This window comes from Microtus pennsylvanicus, chromosome 9 (genome assembly GCF_037038515.1).
Source record: "Microtus pennsylvanicus isolate mMicPen1 chromosome 9, mMicPen1.hap1, whole genome shotgun sequence".
NCBI classification, from domain to species: Eukaryota; Metazoa; Chordata; class Mammalia; order Rodentia; family Cricetidae; genus Microtus; species Microtus pennsylvanicus.
In genome coordinates, this window is record NC_134587.1 from 68,837,870 (window position 1) to 68,860,653 (window position 22,784).

Below are 22,784 nucleotides of genomic sequence, written 5' to 3' on the forward strand. Positions count from 1 at the left end.
CCTGTAGGACTCACTGGGGATGAGTGGGGATTAAGGAGCCCTGTGCTTTATAAATGTAATGCAGAAGTACTGAGCTTGGCTCTCTGACAGATTCTCTAGAGAAGACAAGGGTATTGGCAGCATTGCCTACCCTACAAGGGAGAGGCAGGACTGGGGATAGAAACCGAGATTGGGAACACTGGGGATATTCCGTTACTTCAGCTTTGCACCATTTATTGTTGAGGCTCCAGATGTTGAACCACATCATGTATGTGCCCACTGAGATGTCCAGTCCAGTCCCTACATCACCAGGCGTATGCTAGGGTTAGAGGTGGTAGGGTACTTACTTAGCTTGCTTGAAGCATTGGACTCAATCTCCCCCAAAGAAACCCCAAAATGTGAGGACAGAGATAGACAGAGAGAGAGATTACCAAGAAGGCTGTTGAGAAAAATAAATTGAGACCAGTGGTCTGCTTCTTCCCCTTGATTGCTCATTTTCTTTCCCATCTCAGTTTCTAGAACATTGTGCAGTAACTCTGGAAAGGCTGCCTGTGGCTGCAGAACCCTGTCATGTATTGGGCACCACGCAAAGGATTATAGACCGTAGTTTTGTATATCCTTGCAACCCTAGCTAGCTGCTCCACAGCTTTCTATGAGGTATCTTCTAGGGTGAAGATACCATAAGCTGAAAATGCATCAAAGGTATCTTATCTACCAAATGTCCGTCTTATACACATTACACAGTAGAGTACAGTACGGGGTGACTAGTAACGTCAGTGGCCGTGGCCGCCCACACTGCACGTCACTAACCTGAGTAAAATAATCAGAAGCCCCGCCCAGTGGTACACACCTCTAATCCCAGCATTCTGGAGGCAGAGGAGGCAGATCTCTTTGAGTTCCAGGCCAACCAAGGTTACATAGTGAAACCCTGCCTCAAAATTCAAAATTCAATATATGATTGCTACTTAACACATCTGGCGTTTGCACTACTGCAGAGCTGAGAACTCACTAAATCAAACCCCGGAGGGTCGGGGACTCCCTGTCTTACAGCTGAGGAAGTGTGACCCATGAGGGCTCACTGTTCAACCTGCCAAAGTGACAGGAGGAGGAAGACACAAAAGCACTCTGAGTGTTAGGTCGAACAATGCTTTTCCAGTCTCCAGGGGAACACTGGAAGGCCTGTGAAACAAAGGCTAGTCTTGGGTTATTCCGTGTTTTGATTAAGGCCAGTGAAAATCTCATTTGGATTTTTCCAAGGTACTTGAAAGTCAAACACAAATGGCTACCTGAAGCAGAAACTCCCAGGGTCTGGGGCAGGGACAGTGCTGCTTGCTGCCTGGATGAGACGGGGTGAGCATTTACTTTACAGTGTGTTCCATACCGGTTCTCTGCCTGTCATCAATACTCTTCCTTGCTGCCACCAACACATGATAATCTGATCTGAAAGAAAAGAATGAGCAAGGTATCTATAGAAACAAACATCATCAAATGTCCTGGCTCCCTTCCCGGGGCTTCAATAAAAATGCTGGAGAGAAGGAACTGCAGAGCTAGCTGCCTCAGCTAGTCTTCGTCAAGCTGTGAAGACTGGATTTGCTTGCTGATCTCCAGCCTGCTGCTGGAGAGGTGGCAGCCCTCCTGGTGGAAACGCGGGCTGGGCTCAGTGTCAGATACAGAGAGAAGGACGTTATTGGGCACTTGTCTTCCTGGAGTGTATGAATTCTTTCTTTACTTCCACATTTAATGTTCTGCACTAGCTAACTCACTTACTGTTTTAATGACATTTACTGCACTGAAGAGCTGGAGAGATGGCTCAGCGGTTGAAACTACATAATGTTTGCTCTTGTAGAGGGCTCACTGGTTCCCAGGACCCACATCAGGGGGCTCACAAGCACCTGTAACTCCAGTTCCAGGGGGATCTGGTTTTCAAGAGCACCTGCATTCATGTGTGTGCGTGCACACATACACACACACAAACACATAATTTAAAATTTCAAAAGAAAACTTTACTGGATGTGGTGGTGCGTACCTTCAATCCCAGCACTCAGGAGGCAGAGGCAGGAGGATCTCTATGAGTTTGAGGCTGGCCTGGTCTACATAGTGAGTTCTAGGTCAGTCAAGCGAGATTTTGGGTCAAAATAAACAAACAAACAAAACAACCTTGGCTCCTTTTCCGAGTCGCCGCCAAGATGGCCGAAGTGGAGCAGAAGAAGAAGCGGACCTTCCGCAAGTTCACCTACCGCGGGGTGGACCTGGACCAGCGGCTGGACATGTTCTATGAGCAGCTGATGCAGCTCTACTGCGCCCGGCAGAGGCGACGCCTCAACCGCAGCCTGCGGCGCAAGCAGCACTTGCCGCTCAAGCGCCTGAGAAAGGCCAAGAAGAAGGCACCGCCCATGGAGAAGCCCGAGGTGGTGAAGACCCACCTGTGGGACATGATCATCCTGCCCGAGATGGTGGGGAGCATGGTGGGCGTGTACGACGGCAAGACCTTCAACCAGGTGGAGATCAAGCCGGAGATGATTGGCCACTACCTGGGCGAGTTCTCCTCCATAACCTACAAGCCTGTGAAGCACGGCCAGCCTGGCATCGGTGCCACCCACTCCTCCCGCTTCATCCCCCTCAAGTAGCTGTGGCCAATAAAGACTCATGTTCAGTCAAAAAAAAGAAAAAGAAAAAAACAACCTTGGTCATGGTTCAACTCTAATGGTCAGCAGTGACTCACAGTCTGCTCTTAGGAAGCAAAGAGGGTGCTACCGGGCAAGGAGTCCCAACTGCCTTAGCTTCTTGGTGCCTTACAGAGAGAAGGAAACAGAGGCCAACACAGCTTCTGATAACGCGAAACTGACAATGCAATAAAAGACAGAATCATTTTTTTGTTGTTTGTTGAGACAGAGTCTCCTTGTGTAGCTGGGCTGGTGGGAGCCCACTACATAGACCAAGCTGGCCTCAAACTCACAGAGGTCTGCCTGCCTCCTGAGTACTGGCGCCACAATGTTCTGCAAGGCTCTTTATTGAGCTCGGATACTGCCTCTTACCCCTGGACTCAAAACTTTAGAAGACCAAAGTAGATGGAATTAAATGCAGGTGAAGGGGGTGGGGGTGGGGGGAGAGACAAAAATAAACTTGAAACATACATAGCAGAAAGCATACTTGATTTGGAAGAATTTTTCCATCTCAATTCTCCCCGGGGCCTATTCATAACAGAGATACGGTTTCTTAAAATACATTTTCTGCACTGGCTGGGTGAGTCTCCTTAAAAATGCCTGCCATACTTTCCCTGGCCCTGCCTCAGTGAACTCATAATTCCTGACCGGCACCTTCCGTGAGACCAGCTGAATTTGAGCAGCCGGGGTGACCCTGAAACCTGGCTAAGGGCATTCATGCCAACCCAAAGGTGTCAGATACCAGTGGGCTTTTTTTTTTTGCATATGTCTATGATCTGTATGCATGTATGAATGTGTGTGGAGGTGCTTACACACAGTGTGTGTGTGTGTGTGTGTGTGTGTAGATCTGAAGCAGGCTCAAAGTCTGGCGTTGCTAGCATTCCTCAATTGTTCTCCACCTTATTCTGATGCAGGGTCTTAACTGAACCCAGACTCAAGTCTGAGGGACTCCTGGGATCTCCTCTCTCTGTTGTTCCCACAGGGATTACAGGTGGGCCATCAGGCCTGCTCAGTGTATATGTGGATACTAGGAATCTGAACACTCTATCCACTGAGCCATCTTCTCAGCTCCTCAACATTTTTTTAAATTGATTTAGTTAATGTGCACTGGTGTTTTGCCTGCATGCATGTCTGTGTGAGGATGTCAAATCCCCTGGAACTGGCATTACAGACGGGTGTGAGCTGCCATGTGGGTGTTGGGAATTGAACCTGGGTCTTCTGGAAGAGCAGCTAGTGCTTTTAACCTCTCCGGCCCCAACATTTTTTTTCTATTACCCCACTAGTCCCCTCCTCAACACTCATGAGTTCTGTTGCACAAATGTGTAGTCCCCAACAAACATACCCTATCTCACTGATCTGACAGGACTGAGCTGCAATGGATTCAGGTTGGTTAGTACCAACTCCTCTTTAACACCTGCTCAAGCCATTCACAATTCTTTGCCCTTGTCGAAACTATTTTTTTTTTGTAATTGAAGTTTGTAGCACAAATTCTAATTCTTCTTAATAATAAAAACCTGGAATCAGATAATGGGGCAAAAGCTGAGAGATCAGAGAAGCAGAGCAACTGACCACTAGAGAGACCTTTTACCTCTCCTGAATCCCAAGACCAAAATGGTGGTCCTGTCCTCTGACTGTGTGGGTGATCCTCAAAGTGCACTGAGCTCCTGTCTCCTCCTGTGTTCTATCCCTCTCTCCACCCAACCATGCTGGAATTAAAGGCCTGGGATCCCAAGTGCTGGGATCGCCTTTGTGTGAGCTCCGTTTCTCTTAAAGACTGGTTCAATTTCATGTAGCCCAGGGTGGCCTTGAACTAACAGAGATCCATCTCGCAAGTCCTGGGGTTTAAGGTGTGTGCCACCACCGCCTGGCCTCTGGTGGTTTAGCTCTGCACCCTGATCTTCAGGAAAGCTTTATTTGTTAAAACATAAACAAAACATCACTACAGACATTTTAAAGAGAGTAGTTTTAATGCCCCATTAGGAGAGCAGCCTCTTTTCCTGTGGGGAAGGCTTTGCAGTCAAACTGGATGCGCAGGCTTGTTCGTGGGCCTTCCTTTGTATTGTTTAGCCTCTGCAAGTCTCAGTCTTCTGACCTGTGAACTAGGAGTTGCTAACAGCAACCAGCTCATCATCGTGGGGTTTAAATGAGATCGTGGGGCTTTAAATTAAGTGGCGGAAGGGTGTTTTAGTGTGTGGCCGGCACATAGTGAACGTTGTCAAATATTAGCCTCAGAAACAAACACACAAACCCCACACAGGCTCCGGCATAGGAGGGAGGTGCAGAAAGAAACCAGGGCCTGCCGGACCCCTTTCACTTCCTTCCTTTCTCCTCCCAACCTCTAAGGCATCATTGCAGAGTCTGAGCCCAAGTCATTGAAGAGAAACTTCACTCCAACCACAGCAGGTAGCCAGACCTGAGAGAAAGAACAGTAAGCAGCCACTGAAGATACTGGCGAAGCATGAAATCAAATGGACTTAAAGGAACAAGCCAGTGAGGACCATTTGAAAGCAGAAGAGAAATAAGAAGACACTCCACCAGTCATACATTCAAAAGAGGTTAGAAACTGACCACTCAAATGCCAAATTTTTAGATAATATTTTTCTGCTATCCACAAGAAATCTGTACCATGTAAGGAGGAAGGAAGATAAAGAATGACTGGATTACTTGACAGGAGTCAACGGCACAGATTTTGAAGATGTAAGCCACATCCAGGGCTGAAGAGATGGCTCAACAGTTGAGTGTCTGCTACTCTTGCAGAGGAACCAACTGAGTTCTGTCCCAGCAACTGTCAGGGAAGGGGCTATTTAGGATTGTTCTTATCCAAATTGACACCCATCTAGCAGGCCATTTTTCATGATTTTCCTTCTTGCCTAGAGACCATACCATTTATCTTAGGGTTTTTATCGCTGTAATGAAACACCAGGACCAGAAGCAAATTGGGGAGGAATGTAACAGGAGGAGGGCCCACTTGTTCATCCCGGCCACCCATTAGCTCTAACTTCTTAATGGCTAACTCTTACATCTCAGTCTAACCCATTTCTATTAATCTGTATATCGCCATGTGGCAGTGGTTTTCAGGGAAAGATGCCTTTCTTCCTCCCAGCATTCAGTTCTGTCTTCCCCGCCTACCTAAGTTTTACCCTATCAACTAGGCCAAGGCAATTTCTTTATTCATTAACCAATGAAAGCAACACACAAACAGAAGGAACTCGTACACCAATTCACCTTTCTGTTTAAACAAAAAGGAAGGCTTTAACTTTAACATAGTAAAATTACATATAACAAAACAGGTATCAAATGAGAATTACAGTTAATATATTTATATCTACTTTATCTTTTATCATAACTAAGGAAATCTATATTATTACTATCTATTCTTCAACTCCATCAAAGACTCCAGAAGGATATAATATTACTTAAGTAAACAGGAAGTGCATTGTAAACAACTTCCAAAACTCTAGAATTGACAGAGACATCTTGCTGCCTGGACAGTCACCCAAAGTTCTTCTGTACCGTTGGGGCATTCATCTTCAGCCTACAGGCCCATAGTATCCAGCAGACTTTTCCATGACAGAAACTGTATTAATTAAATCACTGCTTGACCCATTAGCTCTAACTTCTTATTGGCTAACTCTTACATTAGAGGAAAGGGTTTGTTTGGCTTCCACATCATAGTCCATCATGGAAGGAAGTCAACAGGACAGGAACCTGGAGGCAGAAGCTGATGCAGGTGCCATGGAGGGGTGCTGTTCACTGGCTCACTCACTGAGGTTTGCTCAGCTTCTTTCTTATAGAACACAGGACTACCAGCCTAGGAATGGCACCACCCACAAGGGCTTGCCTCTCCCCCAACAATCACTAATTAAGAAAAATGTCCTACAACTGGATGTTATGGAGAGGTTTTTTTGATTTTTTTTTCCTCCTTTCAGATGGCTCTAGCTTATATCAAGTTGACATAAAACTAGCCAGGACTCCAGTTAGTGTAGACTGAGGGATTTTGCTTTGTTTGTTGTGTAAATGTGTGTGTGTATGTATGTATTTGTGTATTTGAGCACGACTCTTGCAGTTGTGCATCATGGGTATATGTGCGTGTTCAGAGGCCAGAGGTTAATGTCAAGTGTACTCCTCACTAACTCTCCCCATATTTTTTATGGAAAGGCTTCTCGCTGAAGCTGGCGTTCAAGGCCCTTTTGCCCCAGGAACCCTCCCATTTTCTGCCTTCCCAACACGAGGATTGTAAGACAGCTTTCTGAGCCTGGCTTTTTTATGTGGCTGTGAATTCCAGGTCATCCAGGGCTGCACAGTGAGATTCTGCCTTTTAAAAAATTAAATTAAATTAAAAATAAAAATAATTAAAAAAAAAAAAGCCGGGCGGTGGTGGTGCATGCCTTTAATCCCAGCACTCGGGAGGCAGAGGCAGGCGGATCTCTGGGAGTTCGAGGTCAGTCCGGTCTACAAGAGCTAGTTCCGGGACAGGCACCAAAGCTACAGAGAAACCCTGTCTCGAAAAACCAAAAAAATAAAAAGATAAATAAATAAATAAAAATAATGAAGAGGCCAGGCAGTGGTTGTGCACACCTTTAATCCCAGCACTCTGGCAGAGGAAGCTGAATCTCTGAACTTAAGGCCAGCCTGGTTTGCAGAGTTCCAGGATAGGGATACGCAGGGAAAATCTGTCTCGAAAATCCAAAATAAATAAATCCAATAGATTAAAAAAAGACGTCACATCCCCAAAGATAACCATTACTAGCAGTTGTTGTGAAATATGACTTTAACTATGTGAAGATGTGTTACATTTATTTGTGCTGCAGGTGTTTTAACGATGTAAAGATGTGTTGTTTTGCCTGCCTGATTGGTCTAATAAAAGCTGAATGGCTGGCCAGTAGCTAGATAGTAGACAGATAGGCAGGGTTGGCCGGCAGAGAGAAAAAGTAGGAGAAGGAATCTAGGCTTGACAGAAAAGAGGGAGGGAGGGAGGGAGGGAGAGAGGGAGGGAGGGAGGGAGGGAGGGAGTCGCCTGAGGCCAGCCAGCCAGGCAGCTGTCAGTCAGCCAGACACAGAGTAGAACATACAGAATGAAAGAAAGGTAAAAAGCCCTGAGGCATAGGTAGATAAAGAGATACAGGTTAAATTAAGTTATAAGAGTGAGTGAGAGAAGCATAAGAAAAGGCAGAGCCTTCATAACTAATAATAAATCTCTGTGTCTGGATTTGGGAGCTGGTTGGTGGTCCAAGTAGTTTAGTTAACAGACCACCATCCTTTTATTTCAATAGAATAGGAAAAATAATAATTGGTTCAAGAGAAATTACAGGTATATAGTAAAAATTTATTTAAGTTTAAAATTAAATTCTTTTTAGCTTTATTTTATGTGTGAGTTTTGCTTTCATGTATGTATGTGTACTGGGTATGTACCTGGTGACCTTGGAGGTCAGAAGTCATCTAGGTCCCCTGGATCTAGAGTTATGGATGGTTGTAGGCGATCATGTGGGTAGTGGGAATTGAACCCAGATCCCCTCCAAGAGCAACAAATGCACTTAACCACTGAGCCATCTCTCAAGCTCTTAAAATTGTGTGGTGTGTGTGTGTGTGTGTGTGTGTGTGTGTGTGTGCGCACACGTGCATGCGTGCATTGTATATATGCCTATGCGGCATACGGGCATGTGTGTGTGTGTGTGTGTGTGTGCACGCACACATGTTATATATATGCCTATGTGGCATACGGGCACATATGTACCACAGCATTGTAGGTAGAATTTCTATTGCTATAATAAAAAAGCATGATTGTAAGTAACGTGGGTAGAAAAGGGTCTAGTTTAGCTTATACTTCCAGGTAACAGGAATCCAGCAGTGAGGGAAGTCAGGGCAGGCTTGCTCCAGTGGCTTGCCCAGTCTGCTTTCTAGAATCCAGGACTACCAGACCAGGAGAAGCAGTGCACACTGTCTGCTAGGCCCTCCAACCATCAATCAAGAAAACACACGACAGGCTTGCCTACAGGCCACTCTGGTGGAGGATTTGCCCAGCTGAGGTTCCCTCTTCCAAAATGAATAGCTTGGGTCAAGCTGACACAAAACTAGCCAGTGCGCACACCATACTTATACAGGCTAGGACATCATGGGGAGTTAGTTGCTTCTATCGTGTGGGTCCTGGGGGTTGGACTTGAGTCAGCAAGCATAGCAGCTGGTATCTTTACCTACTAAGCGGTATCATTAGCTCCCAGGGTAAAATGTCTAAAGGACACAGGCTTGCCTACAGGCCACTCTGGTGGAGGATTTGCCCAGCTGAGGTTCCCTCTTCCAAAATGAATAGCTTGGGTCAAGCTGACACAAAACTAGCCAGTGCGCACACCATACTTATACAGGCTAGGACATCATAGGGAGTTAGTTGCTTCTATCGTGTAGACATAATCTAAAGGACATAATCTAAAAACCTCTTTGTTCTCACTCGTCGCTTCGTCCATCAATTTTCCGAGTTTCTTTCCAGATAGTCTCGGTGAACCAATGTGTTCGTTTTCCATATCTAAGGGTTCAGCATCCTTGGATTCAGCCTAGAATGAAAAATATTTTTTTAAAATAGTGTCTACTAAGCATTCACAAACTTTTTTCTCTTCATTATTTCCTAAATAATATCGTATAGCAACATTCACACCACATTTGTATTATATTAAGAAGTATCAGTAGCCAGGTAGTGGTGACGCATGCCTTTAATCCCAGCACTTGGAAGCCAGAGGCAGGTAGCAGATCTCTATGAGTTTGAGCCCAGCCTGGTCTACAGAGAGAATTCCAGGACAGCCAGGACTACACTGAGAAATCCTGTCTCAAAAAAAAAAAATATCAGTAATCTAGAGATGACTTGAAGTATATGGGAAGAAGTGTACTGTTAAGTGCAAATGGTATCCATTTTATGTAAGGCACCCCAGCATCCTTGGATTTTTGATATGGACAGCTGTTGGTGTTCATGAGAAGGTAAAACCGAATTCCCTTAGACACCCATGACAATTTGTCTTATATGTATATAGTACCAACTGTCACCGCATCATTTGTGAGTGAAAAACACTGAACACAGTCACACACGCATCGTCTAACTAGTCCACATGATAAAAAATAAATCCCATTATTTCAGAACTGGGCACCCTCCTCTGGAGAATCCAAGTTCTGTTGCCAGCACCCCTGTCTGGCAGCTCCCAGCCGCCTGGAAGTCCAGATCCAAAGGATCCAACACCCTCTCCTGGCCTTTATTATTATATGAATTATTGAAGCCAAATATTTTGTTTTCTCCCCCACTTAAAGACAAGGCTTCATGTTGGTTTCAAACTCACACAGGCAGAAGGATGACCCAGGACTACTGATTTTCTCTACTGTGTGTCCTAAGTGTTGAATTACAAGCATATGCCAACACGCTCCATTTACTTGGTGTTGGGGAAATCCTGGCTTGTGTCATGCAGGGGATCGAACTCAGGGTTGGTGCATGCTAGGTAGTCATTCTACTGTTAGCTTCAGCTCCATTGCCTATTTTTAGATTCTTCTCCTCTTTAGCTCCACCCCTCACGATATCACCAAAAGTTCTTAACCACCCAACAGAAATTGTTTGCAACTGGATGGAATCCACTTCAAAGTTCAATCCCCAAGTGTCTCTGTCTAACTCTGAATCTTTGATCTTTGTCCCTAGGAAGAGAAGAAGCCTTAGAAACACACTCCCCAACCCCTCCACCCCCACCCCCACCGTGGGCCTTCTCAGAAGTGCAAAGTATTTGCTCTGCCACCTCTCTAGCCTCCTGGCCTTGGATGAGTTGTTGGCTTTAGCTGGGAAAGGTTTGTCAGTGGAGGAAGAGACACTTTGGAGTGTCCTGAAGAAAAACAGAGATCAAAAGGTCAACTTGTCTTCATTCTGAAGGGTGCCGGGAGTTAGACCAGAGACCAAGGTTGTACAGATTCGCTTGCACAGCAAGACGTCCAACAAAAGGGAAGCTGCTTGTCTTGGGGGCGCCAAAAGGAAGGGGAGGTAAGTGTGCAAAATACCCTTTTCTGAAGCTGGTGCTGGAGAAAGGAATTTCAAGCAGGGGTAGAGGTAGGTGGATAGAAAAGCCACAAGAAACCTAGAAAACCAGGCTGCAAAAGAGATGGCCTGGGCCAAAAGAAAGTTCCTGGTCTATGGTGACAACAGTGGCAGGTATTAATGCTGCACCTACAGTGTGCTGGGCCCCATTCCAGGGGCATTGTGGCAGTATCTCACTTAAATCTTTCAACAATCTTAAGAATTGCTCTTGGAATCTGCAAGGTACCATTGTAGAAAGAAAGGGGAAAAGGGAATTGGCCACAATCACCTGGGCAGACTCAGAACCCACACTCAAAACTGATCCAATGTCACCCTAACCAGTCCTTCTATGTATCTCGGGGCCTGCTATCCTCAACCATTCCAGGCGAGTCTAGGTGCCCGCTCGGTGGCGTCTATTATCTTTCATGGTTCAGGCATCTCCTTTCCTAATGTGTTCTCTTGGAGGCTATGCCCAGCCGAGCCTGACACACCAAAGTCCCTCCTTGATCAGACACGGATCTCAGAGATTGAATGTGGCAGCGCCTTTCCCCTCTCCCAGCATATAAAACGAACCCGAAGTTATTTCCAAGAACATCATGCCAAACAAGACACACACCCTCCCCTTCATTCACTCACTGATGCTGCGCTAGGAACAGCCAGGGGTCACCAAATGGCGGCCAGATGGCAACTGGCTGCTGTCCCTAACTCCAGGAGCCTGGGGCAAAAGGCACAAGCGGCCACCTGCTATCTAGGGCCTGTGAACCAGCCACTTTACAGAAGGCCAGGGGCTACCCAGGGCTTGTGAACCAACCACTTTCACGGAAGGCCAGGGCAGTTCCCTGCTCTAGCATCACCTCCTGCGACGGCTATCCCAGCTAGCCTGGCCGGTTCCCAGCCTTCCAAGGGACTCCAGCCGGCTGGGCTGTTGGGGGGGGGGGGTTGTCACGGGGGCCTGAAGCCGGAGCAAGAGGGGGTGCTCGTCCCGGTAGGCACGGTGGATTTCCGAGTTAACAGCTCTGAGAGAGCACTGCTATAGAATTCCTGCTTTCCTGCTAGAACCGCCGAGGCAGAGGGAAGGCTCTGAAGCCGTCTTCAGAAACAAAGAAGGCAGCCGGGGCTTTGGGGAGAGCTCGGTTTCCCCACTTATATTCAGCACCACTCCCCCCTCCTCCCACAGATTCCCGAGGCAGCAGGCCCCCTGGTTATCTCTGGTCCTGGAGCGCCAGGGCCTTTGTCTCCCCCTCTGCCGACCCACCGGCCAGGCGAGGGGCCTCCAAACCCTTCCTGACCCTCCCAGCTCTTTGTTATCTCAGAGGGAAGATTACGTTTCCCGGTAAAGAGACAACTGCCAGGCGCCCTCGCCCTCCGTGCAGGCCCGGAGCCGGCCGCGGTCGCTCCACCCTGTGGCCTGCGGCGTCCCAGAGCTGCCCCGGGAGCGCCGGGTCTGCGGCTCTGCTAGAGCAGGGCGGGAGTGTCGCGAGCTGCATGGGGAGGAGGGGGGAGCAGGCGCCCAGGCAGGATCTGGGGACACCACTGCCTCCTCTGGGCCTGCCACCTTCTCCAGTCCAGCCATTCTAGATGTTTCTGAGAGAGCAGGTGGGCCGACGGACAGCTATCAAGTTCACTAGTCGTTTTTCCCTATTCCCCTAAATCTATACACCTAAATCTAATAAAGGTGCGGATATACTCCACACCTCAACACCAAACAAGCATGTGGGTTTTTTTCCCCCTGGTTAAAAAGGCGTATTTTTCAACTTCTAGCTTCTATGTGCTCTTCGGATGGTCCAAAAGAAATCAAAATGGAAAGGACTGGGCAATAAAATGATTGCAATATTTATTTAATAAATTTAATTATATGAAACAGAGAGAGAGAGGAGAAGGGGGAGGAGGGGGAGGAGAAGGAGGAGGAGAGAGCATGAGCCTGAACTCTCCCTAGGCAAGCATGTCACTGAGCCAAATCCTCAGCCCAGTGCTGTATTAGAAACCTCTCGTTTTAGAAGGGCCTGGTGACACAGTCCTGAATCTCTGCATTGGGGGAGGTTAGCGTAGAAGTCATAGTAAGATCTTATCTCTAAATCAATAAAGAAGAAGGACAGAAATGAAGTGTCCTGAGGAGCAGCGCAAGTGCGGTTGGCTCTCAGTAGTCAGGTCTGCATTTTCCATGACTCATCTTCCCCATCATTACCTCAAGTGGTAGGTAGCTTTCCCCGTTAACCCTGGTTTCTCACATGCAGCCAGGCCCCAAACAACAGATGTATACATCTCAAGGAAAACGGTTTGAGCTAGGTGGGAAGCTCTGATGGGACATCTGCCCTAGAACAGTTGAGAATCTTGCTGGGAGGAAATAACCAGCAAAACCATGTTCAATATTAAATCAGCGGCTATAGCAGGAGGCTGCAGCATCTCCGGTCCCCGGGGGTGGCGGAGAAGGCTGTTTGGCAGCTTCTATGAGAGGATAAATGGGGCGCCTGACTAGGAGCTGAGGGGTTGAAGAGTGCAGGGATACGCTTATAGGAGTAATAACCCTTAAATATTGGCTGTCGTTTCTGCTTTTTATGTAGTTTTTGATGATTCATTTGTTCAGGACGTACTCACTGATTCTTTACTTTTTAGGCGCTCAGTTGACGTATCTCCCGGTACCTCCCTCTCCCCCAGTTTGAACTCATTGTTGTACAAGCGAAGCCCGGGATCTACTACTGAGCTGAACATTCAGCTTTGTCAGGCTAGCTGGTGGCTTAGCACTGGAGAGACAAAGGTGGGAGGACTGCCTGGAGTTTGAGGCTCCATCATGAGCTACAGGCTACCCTGGGGTACAGCATTAGACTATTTCTCTCGGGGCTGGAGAGATGATGGTTTAGTGGTTAAGAGCACTGGCTGCCCTTCCAGAAGACTCGGGTTCAATTCCCAGCACCTACATGGCAGCTCACAACTGTGTGTAACCCCAGTTCCAGGGGCTCTGACACCTTCACTCCAGTGCACATAAAATAAAGTTAAATAAATTATTTTAAAAAGAGAAATAAAAAAGACTACTCAAACAAACCACCAGAAAGTTTATAAATCAATAAACTCTAGTGCTTCTCCTCCTCCACCCTTCGCTGGAGGTAAACAGATGTGATAGCATCGCATAGCTTACTATTTTTGTCACCTGGTGGTCACAGAGAAAACTGTCCGGTGCGGAGGGAGTCTCAGATAGTCTGGTATGCAAGCTATCACAGCTTGCTCTGTTGACGGGTTCCTGAGGAAACAGTTCTTCTCACTGTGGCTCTTTGCTTGTGTAGTAGCCCCCCCTTTTTTGGTACACTGACCCTCATTATTTGGTCTGATTCTCATGGGAGAGACCCATAGCTATGGACATCTCTGACTTGATTTTATCAGATGCATGAAGCATCCAAAGTAAGTCTTTGAGTGGTGGAAAAGGTGGGAAGATTCTTCACACCTAGTATGGCAGCGGACTTCCCACCCTTCCGGTGGTCCCCCAATGAGACAACACCTCAGGGTCACCAGGAACTCTTAGGAAAATTTGCAGAGACCCCTCCTCTCCCCGCCCCTCATTGGTATGTAACAAGTCTACAGGCTTCTACCACCCACTCAGGTTTAGGGTGCCCTGGAATCAAAGCTCTGTCTGCCTCAGGCCATTTTTCCCTATTGTTTGAGACAGGTTCTCTAGCACAAGCTGTCTTCCCAGTCCCTATGTAGCCAATGACGACCTCGAGCCTCTGGTTCTCCTCCACGTTCAGTGTCTAATCCAGTGCTGGAAACTGAGTTCCCGCCAGCTTCAGCAAAGCCCCAACCTCTTACAATGCTTAGCATGCTTCATTAGGGTGCCGTGATTCCTCATGTCCAAGCAGAACCGAGTATTGTATTGTTCAACATTCTCAACAGGATTCATGCCCACTGGACTCATGCCCGTTGGATTAAAGAACTAGAGATTAACCACTCCGTGGATGGATCTGGCAGGAAGGGCATTTCAGCCATTTTCATTGAGTGCCATAGTAGCATACTGTGGGTTGTCTGGGTTGGTTCTGGTTAATTCCTAAGTGGGGAGGGGAATGCTCCTCTCTACACCACTCACTTCTTGCTTGCTTCCTGAATGTTCATTGAAAACTGGTGATTCCTGAGGCTACCAAGAACGGCACTGTAGAATTTGCAGGGTCCATTCCAGAGTGAACCACAAAACCTAAATTATGTGGCTGGGGAAAGTTGAGATCCAAGGAAAGAGTCTGGGGCAGGCGCGTGGGGGGAAGGGGAGATCGACTCGTCCATCAATAAAAACAGCTTGTATTTATTGTGAATCATGTGAGGGTCCTATTTATTTCTCCATTTTATGTGTGTTGTTATCTCCCGTTTACAGATGGAAAACTGAGATTTAGGGCACCGAAATCATTCCCCAAGACACACAGATAACCAAAGACTGAGCTGCCAAGTACAGCCCCAAAACTATAGTGCCAGTCCCTCGCCCCTCCCCAAACCCCTGCTTCCGTCCCCAAATTTCTGATCTATTCATGGCCTGAAATTCGGGCGCCCTTCAGGCGATGCTCAAGCCAGACCAGACTGTAAAGTGTCTGCTCCACTCCGGGCTTCTCCCGGGCTGCGGCTTTGGAACTACAAGGCCCAGCAGGCATCTGTAGGGGGAGGAGGAGGAGGTGGGACTAGCGCCGAGTGGGAGTGAGAGAGCGAGCCCTCGCGCCTCGCCGGCGCACAGCGCTCGGAGCGCTCCTGCGGGTACCGTTGCGGGGCCCTCGGCAGCGGGTGGCGCCGAGCCGGAGCCGGGACGCCGGTGCAGCCGCCGTTTGCCGAGGACCCGGGCTGCACAGGGAGCTGGGCCGCAACGTCCCGACTGGACGGACACTGTGCTTAGCGCATTGCGGCGACCTCGCCTTTCCCGGCCGCGAGCGCGCGCCGCAGCTGGAAAAGCAGCGGAGCCCGAAGACTTTTCTCCGTTCCCAGGGGCGCACCACACCAGTGCAGCAGTCAGTGCACGTCGTGGCCCCCGGAGGGGCGATGGAACCCGGGTTGCCAGAAGCTTGAGGAGCCGCTGCCGCGTTCTGGAGAGCGGGGGGGCGCACGACCTGGGGACCCCCGGCGGCGGACCCAAGCCCTCCCCCCCGCCCCGCCTCCGGGGCACCAGCTTCGGCTCCATTGTTCCCGCCCGGGCTGGAGGCGCCGGGTTCCGAGTGCCGCCGGGAGTCGTGCCTTGGCCGCCGAGCTCTCGCGACCCGGCCAGGACCTGAACGGAGCCCGGAGACGACCGACCCGAGCGCAAGACACAGACACCCGCCGCGCCACGGCGAGCTCTCCAGAGGCGGGACCGCAGCGCCAAGTGAGGTAAGAGTCGTCGGCGTCCGCAGAGCCGGCTGGCTGGGCGTCCAGAGCGGCCCCCGCGCTTCTCCCGCTGCAGCCCGCGCCTCCCTCTTCCGACCCCCCCCACTCCACCCCCGGCTCCACTCCCTCCCTGGCGCCCCTGTCCCTCCTCCCTCGGCCAACGTCGCCGCCCGCGCCCCCTCCCCTCGCGGGGCCCGCTGCTGCTGCCCGCTGCCCAACTTTTCCGCCAACTCGCGCTCTGGAGCTGGCGAGGCAGCTGCAGCGCTCCGAGTCCAGACCCCGACTCTCCCGGGAGAGAAGGCGGCGGAGGCCTCGGGTTCCCGCGGGGAGGGGGGCGGGAGTGGGCTGCGAGGTGAGTGTGTGTGTTATACACTCCATCTCTTTTGGTCCTTTGGTCCTCTTGTGAGGATTCACATCCCCCCCCCCCCCATTCAGCCGGTGGCTTTGGGCGCAACACCCCACATCTGGGATCTTTTCAAGTGTTTTTCCACGTCCGGGCAAGTCTGGGGTCCGGGTTGGGGGCTTGAGAAGGAAAGGAAGTGGCGGGGAAGGCTAGCTTGTCTTGGAATAGGTTTGAAGGAGGTGTCGTCACCAAATGGCTGAATTGGCTTTAGCGGAGAGCGAGCAAAAGATTCCCCCTTTCCGAGGGGTGGTGGTGGTGATGTTCTGTTTAAGTCTTAGACCTAGAGGGTTTCTGAAGGGGTCTGGGGAAGGGGAGGGGGGCCGCGGGGTCTGGATCGTTCTGGGAAGTGGGGGAAGGGGTGAGGGCTGGTCCGGTGCGGAGTCCTCCGTTGCCCGCTTGTTGCTTCTCTGTCCCAGACCCCCTCTCCGCGCTTCCCGCGTCTCCTCTAGTGGTGTCGCTGGCGGGATGAGACAGGCGAGTACCCATATTTTTTTGGAGGAATTTACTGACTTTTTTATGGTGGGGTTTGCATTTACCCCCTAGTGAAGCAACTGGACACCTTGGGAGTGCAGGAGGAGTTCCCTTTTTCTGGGCCTAGAAGCTATTAACTCATTTGCAAAGCATTTCGACGGCGTTTTTCTCCCCTACCCAACCCCCCATTTCCCAGATGTAGCTGCCGCATCTGGTTCCGTTTCACCCTACACGGGTACACCGCAGCCACATTATTAAACATCCCTCTTCCTCCCCTCCCCCTCCTAAATTAAAACTGAGATTCTTCCACTAGTCCTTCCTACCACCACCCCTTAATATTTCTTGAGACGTGGAGAGGAGGCTTTGGGTTAGAAGAGAAAAGAAAGTTGTGGATCGCAAGTGATTTTGGATTCCTCCACACTAGACTCTCCTGCTGGTGGCGAGCGATGGGTGGCCGGGGTTGTGCGGGAGAATCAGCTTGGGAGATGCAGCCATAATTCCCTGGACCTTCTTGGGAGCGGCTTGCTCACTAGAGGTGGCCCTTGTCGGTGGGTCTGGGCCAAGATAGGCCTTGACGTGTACTGGAACCAAAGCATCGCCTCGCCTCGCCTCGCCTCGCCTCGCCTCGCCCTTTAATTATAGTTGGAGAGTCTGTCCGGTGTGGACACTGCAAGCCCACCTATCGCGGGGTTCCGTCCTTGATGCGGGAGCAAGCGGGGTGCAGCGGCTGATGCTGTTGGAGCCAGAGGCACCTTGGGTTGCAGCACTTGGAAACTGAAAATGGAGTGTTTGGCCGTTTAAACAATGACTACAGGACTAGGGAAGGAATGTACACTTTTTTTTTTTTGCAATGCTCTTTCGTCGGGGGCGGGTGGACTGCGGGTGGACAAGCAAAGCATCCAAAGGGTCCAAAGTTGGCGTCAGGGTGGGGAGAATTGGTGCCTTTCGCCCTCTCCAGTCTTTTAAATTGAAAACACTTCTCTGGTTTCCTCCTTGGGGCGGCAGTTTTGGAGGCTATAATGAAATCGCACTTTCTCTAGACATGGTAATTAAGGTGACTGTTTCCTTCGCAGATGTACCCTGGTCTTTGCACCTCCGGACCAGTGCTTTTTTTGGAATAGTACCTAAATTGTAGAACCATCGCCCTGAGATGGTTGAGCAGAAAGTGGCTGTTTTCCTTCCTTGGCCAGGTTCCGGGTTTCTCTGAGACTTGTTTTAAAGCTAAGTAGCAGGGCCCCTGGGACTCACTGGCCATGGTCTGGCCAATTACCCCCACGCTGGGGTGATGTCCCTTCCTTTCAGTGACCTAAGGCCGGCAATCTCAACTAATACCCGCCAACTGTCCTGGTGGCTGGCCTTCCTCCCTAATGGCTTGTTTACATATTTCCCCACTTGGGACACACTTCTGAGACCCTGTTGACCCCTTAGTGCTGAGTGTTTGGGGACCGAGACGCTTTCTGGGGCTTGGCTCCAGCTGGGACAGTTATATATTTCATCAGTGACAAGTTACTTGAAATATGTTGCTTTTCCTCTTAGTCATAGCTGAGTGTCAGCTTTTCAGTGATGGGCCATGGATTGAGAGTCACGTGTACTCCCATTGCCAATTTCAAAAGTGTTTTCACGATGGGAGGATGGACAAACGTGGACATTACTTCCTTTGGTTCCAGGGTATAGCCTTAGAGTGGTGTTTTCCTTGGCCTCAGGCCATGAAGCTTGTTGGAAGGTTCAGTCCCCTTTGGTACCCTGTGAATAGCAAGCAAAGCAAAGGGACAGAAGGAACAGAGGGACGTGACAAATGTCGGCACCCTTACAAGAGAAGATGAGATTATATATATATATATATATATATATATATATATATATATATATATGCACCCTACACCAGAACTGCCTTTATCCAGGGTGGACTTCAGATGAGAAAATTGAATGGGATGTTGGGTAGGCAGACGCCAACCTTGGAGACCAAAGACAATCTTTAGACCTTGCTGTTAGTGATCTGCCTTTTGCTTATCAGTGATAGTGACCTGATGCAAGACTCTTAAAAGTTCTTTGTTCATGTGAACTTGGGGTTTAGCAGCGAGTGTCTCCAAAGGCCCTTTTCTTTCATTTTTTTATTCTTAAAATTACATTTATTTACTCATTTATTCATGTGTGTGCACAAGGGTGCCACAGTGCTCCAGTGGAGATCAGAGAATAGGTTGCAAGATGTGGTTTTCAGCCTGGAGAGATGGCTCAGCAGTTAAGAGCCCTGGCTGAAGCCGGGCAGTGGTGGTGCACACCTTTAATCCCAGCACTCAGGAAGCAGAGGCAGGCGAATCTCCCCTGAGTTCCAGGCCAGCCAAGGCTACACAGAGGAACCCTGTCTTGTTTAAAAAGGACACTGGCTGCGATTCCAGAGGATTTGGGTTCCGTTCCCAGCATGCACATCAGACAGTTCACAGGAACTCTGTGTCTCCGCAGATACTTGCACCGGCATGCACATATCCACACACGTATGTGTGATTGAAAATAAAATCTTAAAAAAAAAAGAAAAATTACTTAGTTCTCTTCTCCCATGTGGGTTCAAGGGCTTCCTCTCTTACCTGCTGAGCTATATTGCTGACCCCAACGGCCCTTTCCTTGCCCCCAAGTTTTGTAATCTCTTTCATCCAAATGGCTGTTGAGCTTCAGAAGAAATGCCGATCGCTCATCATCCCTGCATTCTGGAGGGATGCATAAAGGTCAGGAGTTCAAGGCCATCCTACATGCTGAGTTTGAAGCCAGTGTGCACCTTGTGGGGACCCCATTTCCTCCCTGGAAAGTCTGGGGCTCTGCCGCAGGAGGGAAAGGAGTGAGCCTTGACTCCGAGGTCTTGCTCTGAAAAGGGCCTCACTTTCATCACTTAGGAGCACTTTAATTTCCTCCTGGGAAATTTGGCTTGCATTTTCCTTTCCCAGGGCTCTGGAAGAGGGCTAATGAAATGTACCCAGGAGTCCAGATGTGGGTCTCTAGAGACGATGCTGGTGTTTGCACCCAGGAGTCCAGATGTGGGTCTCTAGAGATGATGCTGGTGTTTGCACCCAGGAGTCCAGATGTGGGTCTCTAGAGACGATGCTGGTGTTTGCACCCAGGAGTCCAGATGTGGGTCTCTAGAGACGATGCTGGTGTTTGCACCCAGGAGTCCAGATGTGGGTCTCTAGAGACGATGCTGGTGTTTGCACCCAGGAGTCCAGATGTGGGTCTCTAGAGATGATGCTGGTGTTTGCACCCAGGAGTCCAGATGTGGGTCTCTAGAGACGATGCTGGTGTTTGCACCCAGGAGTCCAGATGTGGGTCTCTAGAGATGATGCTGGTGTTTGCACCCAGGAGTCCAGATGTGGGTCTCTAGAGACGATGCTGGTGTTTGCACCCAGGAGTCCAGATGTGGGCTTTAGAGATGGTGCTGATGTTTGCAGAGGTCAAATACCTCCTATGGGATAGACTGTCTTTTCCCTCTCACGGCTGCGTTGCCTTTAAATAGGAACTCTACTTACTACCACCCTGGAGGAAGACACTTTATTTGTGGGCACTCCTCCACCCGCCCCCCCAACCAAGCCTGGAAATAAGTAGTGTTCACCCAGGTAAGGGATCGCACTAAGACGGCAGCCCTCCACTCCTCAAGACTCTTAAGCGACCCCTCCAGGCTGTTTGTTTGGTTTTCCAGTCTGGTTCTCATCTAGGCCCAGGCTGGCCTCAAACTTGAGATACTCCTATCTCGACCTCTTGAGTGTGAGTGAGATGATACACACACCATACCCCCATACAGCTATTACTATTCAATATAAAATATTTTAGATACTTTCCATATGTGTGAAAACACACACACACACACACACACACACACACACAGGAGTTTACTTTGTTTCAGCAGTGTTAGGAATTGTACCCAGGGCCTTTTTCCTGCTGGCAAGCAGTTTCACTACTGAGCTAACCCCTCCAGCTTTGTTGACAGTTGTTTGGATATTTTTTAACAGAGGTGCAATCTCAGCCTCTTGGTTTTAGACTACCCTCTTGGGCGTGTCTTTCTGAAAGCAGGCTTCCTTCTCTTAATCCCCATGCTTAAAATGTTTTTTAATAAACCAAACTTCATCATAAAATACACAATTAGCATTTTTTTCTTTTTATCTCTGTGTATAAGTGTGTGTCCATGTGTTTGAGTATACACACATGTCACAGGGCTTTAGCCTAACTCACTAGAATGAAGGACTGTCCTCAAACACAGCCGCAAGCTGAGTTATCTCCAGCCCCGCAAGCAGCATTTCTTTTGTACCAGTTACAATTTTGTAAACAAGACTACCCTAGCGTTTTAAAAAACGTTTATTAAAGTGATGTGCGGGATAAGTTAGCTCTGTTGTTTAGTAAGTCAGATCCCAGTCTGAAGGGATTCATACTTCTGTATCATAGTCCTTAATTCTGGGGCCTCGGTATGCTTAGAACATTTCTCTGTTGGTATCGTGGCTGGTTAGCACGGGGAACCGGCTGTGGCATCCCCCCCCCACCGCGCCCCCGATAATCTAATCTTTTTTCTTGAAGAATATCTACAGGTTGAGAAACCTGAACTCCTAGATGCTCATGTCATGTTGGCAATCAAAGAGTTTCAGGCTGTTAAACATTTGGATCTTTTCTGGCAAAGCCACTCTAAATATCCAAATATTAGAATCTGACCAACTTCTAAATCTGAAACGTGCGTGGTTGCATCCGCTCACAAAGAGGATCCCAGGCCTGGGTTTGTCTCTTTCTGGTCTCATGTGCCTTCTTTCATTCCATTTAACATATGTGCCCGCATTTCCTATGTTCATGCCGAGGACTGAGGGTATTGGGAGACGCAGCTAGGCACCGATCTTGCTCCACGGAAGCCTGCTGTTTCTCGGTGTCCAGTCAGGGTTTCTGAAACACCGTGACCAAAAGTTAACTTGGGGAGGAGAGGGTTTATTTATTTCAGTTTACACCTCCAGGAAGCTGTCCCTCACTGAGAGAAGTCGGGGAAAGAACTTGCTGCAATCAGGAGTGCCGCTTATTGGCTTGCTCCCCGAGCTTGCTCAGCCTGCTTTCTTAGAGCCCACGGGATCGCCAGCCCGGGGCTGGCACTGCCCACAGTGAGCTGGGCCCTCCATCAGTCATCAGTCAAGAAAATACACCACAGGCTTGCCGACAGGCCACCCTGGTGGGCATTTTCTCAGTTGAGGGTCCCTCTTCTTCCAAAATGACTATATCTTGTGTCAAGTTGATCTAAAACTCGCCGGCACAGTTGGGGAGAGAAGAGGGTGGGGAACATGAGTTCAGTAAGGTGATGTAAACACCATGGGGAAAGGGCTGGTAGTTTATTGGGAAATCAGAGGGACAGGGCTGAGGAGCCTGGTGGTGTGCAGAAGCAGAACTTTGTGAGATGGGGTTCACGGATTAGGTCATTCCTGGCCTTATCATGGAAGAGGGACACTCGCACAGACCTGCAAATACAACAGGAGCCTCCTTAAGTTTTGGGGTGATAGTGTTCTCATTTGAAAGTATGTGAGAAAAAAAAAACAGCCAAAACCCACTTTAAACATATTTGGTTTTAAGAATACATTGTATTCATATTATGTCTTAGTCTTTCTATTGATATTATTATTGATAATATTATTGGTATTTCTAAAATACCACCCTTAGCACGTCATCAATATAAATAATTTGAGAGTGCTGGCAGTTGAACCTGGTGCTTGAAGCATGTTAAAGTACACACTGTGCCTGGCCAAAATATATAAAATTGGTGAGATATTTTACATTTTCTTTTTCCCTGCTAAACGTTCACAGTTTCTGTTCTCACTTCCAGCATACCCCAGTTGGCAGGAGCCATATTTCAGTAGCACAACAGCTGCATGTGGCCAGGAGTCACCAGATTTGCCAGCTGAGCTGAGAG

General features: G+C 48.8%; 1 protein-coding gene and 1 pseudogene across 11 annotated transcripts in view; both read left to right on the plus strand.

Moving 5' to 3' along the window:
• Positions 1–2,157: 2,157 nt before the first annotated feature.
• Positions 2,158–2,660, plus strand: LOC142856885 (small ribosomal subunit protein uS19 pseudogene; annotated as a pseudogene).
• A 13,050-nt stretch (positions 2,661–15,710) lies between these two features.
• Positions 15,711–22,784, plus strand: part of Fgfr1 (fibroblast growth factor receptor 1) — a 54,883-nt gene continuing 47,809 nt past the window's right edge. For 8 of the 11 annotated variants that reach the window (XM_075986392.1, XM_075986400.1, XM_075986393.1 and 5 more), the window contains exon 1: positions 15,867–15,999. The gene's annotated coding sequence lies outside the window, so the exon portion shown is untranslated. Of the gene's footprint in view, positions 16,000–22,784 lie in introns of all 11 variants that reach the window. The other 3 variants (XM_075986394.1, XM_075986391.1, XM_075986399.1) reach the window with 1 other exon arrangement.